The following is a 5,533-nucleotide window of genomic DNA, read 5'->3' on the forward strand; positions in this document are numbered from 1 at the left end:
TTTCTTTGCTTATTCATTAAACTTGTTGGTAAATAACAGAATGCAATTATCAACATGAGGGGATGTAGCTCAGTGGTAGAGCGCATGCTTTGCATGTATGAGGTAACGGGTTCAATCCCCAGCATCTCCAAGCAATGAGGAACTTTCCATTACTTAATTTGCTTATTCCTTAAGCTGCAACCCCACTTTTGAAAAATCCCCAGAAATGACATACCCAAACTGAAACAGATACAGTTCATGAACCATTTGCACTAAAAGCACAAGTATGATCTCATTTGAAAGCTGACACCTGGTAGTTTATTGTAAAGGTAGAATTAATTATTGTCATAATGATTTTTTTTTTTAAATAGTTTTGTAAAGTTATTAGAAATTTATTTTTATGAAACATCTTCATGAAAATAAAATTGAAGTTGGCACTGTAGTAATCTAGAAATGCACTGCAGCTAAAGCCATATGTGTGACCATGTTATATTTAAAATCTGAAAATGATAAGTCTAAAACTCTGTATTTAGTTAAATGTTTTTCAAGATCATGTCAAATTACTTTATTTTGATTAGACTCTAAAAATGCTACTGATGTTTAGTCATCATCTAAGTCATCTGTTCAGTCTATTGTCTCTATTGTTTTGTGGCTCTAAATATGCACATCTTTTGTCTGCATTATAGTTACTAACGACTGGCTATTCACGGGCTATTCATAGGGTTTCAATCCCTAATTTATTTGATCAAAGTTCTCACTTACATTTGAAACTGTATCAAATGCACTAAAACATTTCAGTAAGCATACCCATTTAGAAAAAAAATCATAAAAGAATAACTTCTAGGTAGCAGGTGCACCTGGGCTAGCTAGCATGTTAGCTTAGCACACCATCAATACACAAGCATTTATGAGATTAAAACCATGTTTGTGCTCCAAACTTACTTTATAACGCAAGTCGAGTGTTTTAATTAATCTTCTGTGATCTAATTTGGCTTCAGATAAAAAAAAAATTATCAGACAGAAAATATATTATTTATAGTATTATGCACGATGATAAAGTCTATATCGATTAGCATTACATTATAAATATAATCTATTATTATAAAAATACCTGGCATTGCTTGAAGAACACAGGCAAATCAAATGTCATTGCAATCATGTTTATTGTCTTCAAACCGTCTGTATCTGCATATTACAGCGATATCTGTTAGCTTTGTGGTTTTTATTTTTTTATTTAATTTTTTTACAACAGCTTTATTGAACTTTTTTCTTATCACAATAAACAATAAAGACGTCTGACAAAGAAGAAAAATTGGCGGGGGCGCAAGGGATAAGACACATGCCTTTGGTGTGAGAGACCCGGGTTCGAATCCACTGTGAGACACCAATGTGTCCCTGAGCAAGACATTTAACCCCTAGTTGCTCCAGAGGCGTGCAACCTCTGACATATATAGCAATTGTAAGTCGCTTTGGATAAAAGCGTCAGCTCAATGTAAAATGTAAATGTATTGTATTATAAACTAAGAGTCACACCTCCAGCAAATCATCTGAAAAGACATTTTCTATACTGTACACATGACAAGGGAGAACAAACTAGATTGAAAGAACTCAAAACAATAAAAATAAGCTAAAACAAAATAAATAATAAAACAAACCAAATAAGAGGGACTCAGCTCATCTGAAGTGTTATTAAACGTTTTTGCAGTTTTTTAGCCTGGGCATTCTCAACCTTTATAAGACAGTTTTGGGACAGCAAAAGTTCATTTTTAAGTGCAGACCATGTGGGGGAGGACTTAGCAAATCGACATTTATGTATATCATATTTTGTTGCTATAATTAGATTATTGACCAAAAACTCATCATTTTTATTTTGTAGGATTACACCCATCTGAATGTTTTGATATGAAAAGAAATCTATGTTTATAGATCTGGAGGACAACAGGTTGTGAAGAGATTTCCATAAATTCTGAGCCGGTTGACATTCATAAAACAGGTGTTCAGTTGTTTCAACATTAATGTTGCAGATATGACAATTGTCTACCTCAAAATTTAATCTTTTCTTTACAAATTCATTAGAGGGATATATTTTATTTATTGTTTTAAAATGTACTTCCTTCAATTTAGGGGGAATTGGATATTTTAGGAATTTTGTTCTAATTGAAGATATTTCAGATTTGTTATAACCAAGAAAAAAGAGAGTGCTTCTTGTTCTACCCGGGTACAAAATGTTAACAAGAGTTTGCTTAAGGAATTTATTATTACATTTTGTATCAACCAGGTCCACATAATCAATTTTAATTGTGTGTAGTCTTGGTGATGCAATGTTCAAAAAAATATTCTTTATTGCTTGAATAAGGACCTTTGGAATGTTCTGTGTTACTTTGTTGTAATCCACAATTGAGCAGTTAATATTATATTTAGAATTAAATTCCTCCAATTCAAGAATATTACCATTTTCATCCAATATATGAACAATTGACCATATTTGTTTTTCCCACCAGTCTTTCAGAAACATAGATTTCCTTCTACACAATATAACTCTGTTGTTCCATAATGGAACATTGTGGGGACTGAAGTTATGTTTAAACATCAGTTTCCACTGTAACAGAACCTGTTGATGAAAAGTTGAAAGTTTTATAGGCAATTTAGATATTTCAAAGTCACATGTTATTAAAAATGTAATACCTCCCACTTTATCAAAGATATATGCCGGTAAGGAGAACCATATCTCTTCGCCGTTCCTCAAAAAAGATTGGAGCCATTTCATTTTCAATATTCCATTCATAATTTCAAAGTCGATTGCCTTTATGCCACCTTCCTCATAATTTTTCAACAGATCCCCTTTTCTAATGTAGTGATGTTTATTTTTCCAAATAAAATTAAAATTGATTCTATTAATTTCTTTAATTAACTTTGGAGAAATAGCAAGAGCGTAGGATGGATATATCAGTCTGGAAATAGATTCAATCTTGGTCAACATCGTTCTTCCAAATAATGTTAAATCTCTTTGTAGCCAACTGTTTAATGTTTTTCCACATTTATCAATATTATCTTGGATATTCTTTTTTTTCACTTGTATCTGATGATTTGGTAATCCAAATACCTAGATATCTAATGTCATTTTTGACTGGTATATTATATAGTGATGATTCAGAGCAGTTATGAATGCTCATCAGTTCACATTTACTCAGATTCAGATATAGGCCTGATGCTTGTGAAAACCGCTCTATTACTTTTACAGCCACTGGTATTTTTTCCTTATTTTGTAAAAACAGAGTTGTATCGTCAGCGAGCTGACTTATGAGTAACTTGTGGTTGTTTATCTCTAAACCTTTAATATTCGAATTTTTAACCGCAATTGCTAGTAGTTCAGTCACTGCAATGAATAAAAGAGGAGAAATACTACAGCCCTGTCTTATTCCTCGTTCAACCTTAAATCTAGGACATGAACCTTCTGAAAGGGAAACACAGCTATTAATATCTGTATGTAACATAGTGATCATATCAAGAAACTTATTTCCAAAGCCAAAGTGTCTCAGTGTGTTAACAATAAATAAATGTTCCACTGAATCGAATGCTTTATGGAAATCCAAAAAAAAGATAAAAACCATCTTCCTTAATTAAATAATTATTGTTAGCTTTGTGTTTATCAGTGACGTCCTGGAATGTCACATGATTATGGCTCTTCTTCATGTTCCATATATGGAGTATTATTGTGCATATAGCGCCCTCAGGCTATTGGTATGAATTGAAAACACAGCACATCTCAGTAAGAAGCGCTCATAATGATTACATCGACGCATTTGGGTATAAATTCAATAAATATTATTCCTGTCTATAGAAATATGATGTGAATCTATGAGAATATATCAATATTTCTCCAAGTCTGCACATTTTTTAGCTAAAAGCCCTGAGGCACGTTGTTTTGTGAAGCACTGTCATGACGACAGCACGGAGGTTTTTTTCAGAATGGACCAGCTGACGCTCATAATTCATATTAAAGGTATAGACGCATTTCTTCATTTCATAACTCCTGACACAAATTAAGACATAACTGTCACTATAAGTTTCTCAGAAAACAATAGTGGTCAAATACTGAAACTTGAGTCTTATATCTTTTTAATGATGTATAGTTTATCAAGGTATAACATTTAATCTGATAGTAACTTTGAACTAAAAAAATCAAAAAAACGCTTCAGTGCACCGACGCACTGGTGAAGCTTAACAGGTTAAACTTGTTGGTAAATAACATGTTGGTAAATAACAGAATGCAATTATCACCATGAGGGGATGTAGCTCAGTGGTAGAGTGCAAACTTCGCATGTATGAGGTCCTCGGTTCAATCCCCAGCATCTCCAAGCAATGAGGAACTTTCCATTACTTTCTTGGCTTATTCCTTAAACTTGTTGGTAAATAACAGAATGCAATTATCACCATGAGGGGATGTAGCTCATTGGTAGAGCGCATGCTTTGCATGTATGAGGTCTTGGGTGCAATCCCCAGCATCTCCAAGCAATGAGGAACTTTCCATTACTTTCTTGGCTTATTCCTTAAACTTGTTGGTAAATAACAGAATGCAATTATCACCATGAGGGGATGTAGCTCAGTGGTAGAGCGCATGCTTTGCATGTATGAGGCCCTGGGTTCAATCCCCAGCATCTCCAAGCAATGAGGCACTTTCCATTTCTTTATTTGCTTATTTCTTAAACTTGATGGTAAATAACATGTTGGTAAATAACATAATTTATTTATCACCATGAGGGGATGTAGCTCAGTGGTAGAGCACATGTATGAGGTCCAGTGTTCAATCCCCAGCATCTCCAAGAAATGATGAATTTTCCATTACTTTCTTTGCTTATTCCTTAAACTTGTTGGTAAATAACAGAATGCAATTATCAACATGAGGGGATGTAGCTCAGTGGTAGAGCGCGTGCTTTGCATGTATGAGGCCCTGGGTTCAATTCCCAGCATCTCCAATCAGTGTGGATCTTTCCATTACGTTCTTTGCTTATTCCTTAAACTAGGGTGCAATTATCACCATGAGGGGATGTAGCTCAGTCGTAGAGTGCATGCTTTGCATGTATGAGGTCCTGTGTTCAATCCCCAGCATCTCCAAGCAGTGTGGATCTTTCCATTACTTTCTTTGCTCGTTTCTTAAACCTCGGAACTGCATATTTATGCATTCCAGTGGTAGAGCGCATGGTTTGCAAGCAATGAGGAACTTTCTGTTACTTTCTTTGCTTATTCCTTAAACTTGTTGGTAAATAAAAGAATGCAATTACCACCATGAGGGGATGTAGCTCAGTGGTAGAGCGCATGCTTTGCATGTATGAGGTCCTGGGTTCAATCCACAGCATCTCCAAGCAATGAGTAACTTTACATTAGTTTCTTTGCTTATTCCTTAAACTTGTTGGTAAATAACATGTTGGTAAATAACAGAATGCAATTATCACCATGAGGGGATGTAGTTCAGTGGTAGAGCGCATGCTTTGCATGTATGAGGCTCTGGGTTCAATCCCCAGCATCTCCAAGCAATGAGGAACTTTCCATTACT

The sequence above is a fragment of the Leuciscus leuciscus genome (assembly GCF_965113295.1).
Source record: "Leuciscus leuciscus genome assembly, chromosome: 22".
Taxonomy (NCBI): Eukaryota; Metazoa; Chordata; class Actinopteri; order Cypriniformes; family Leuciscidae; genus Leuciscus; species Leuciscus leuciscus.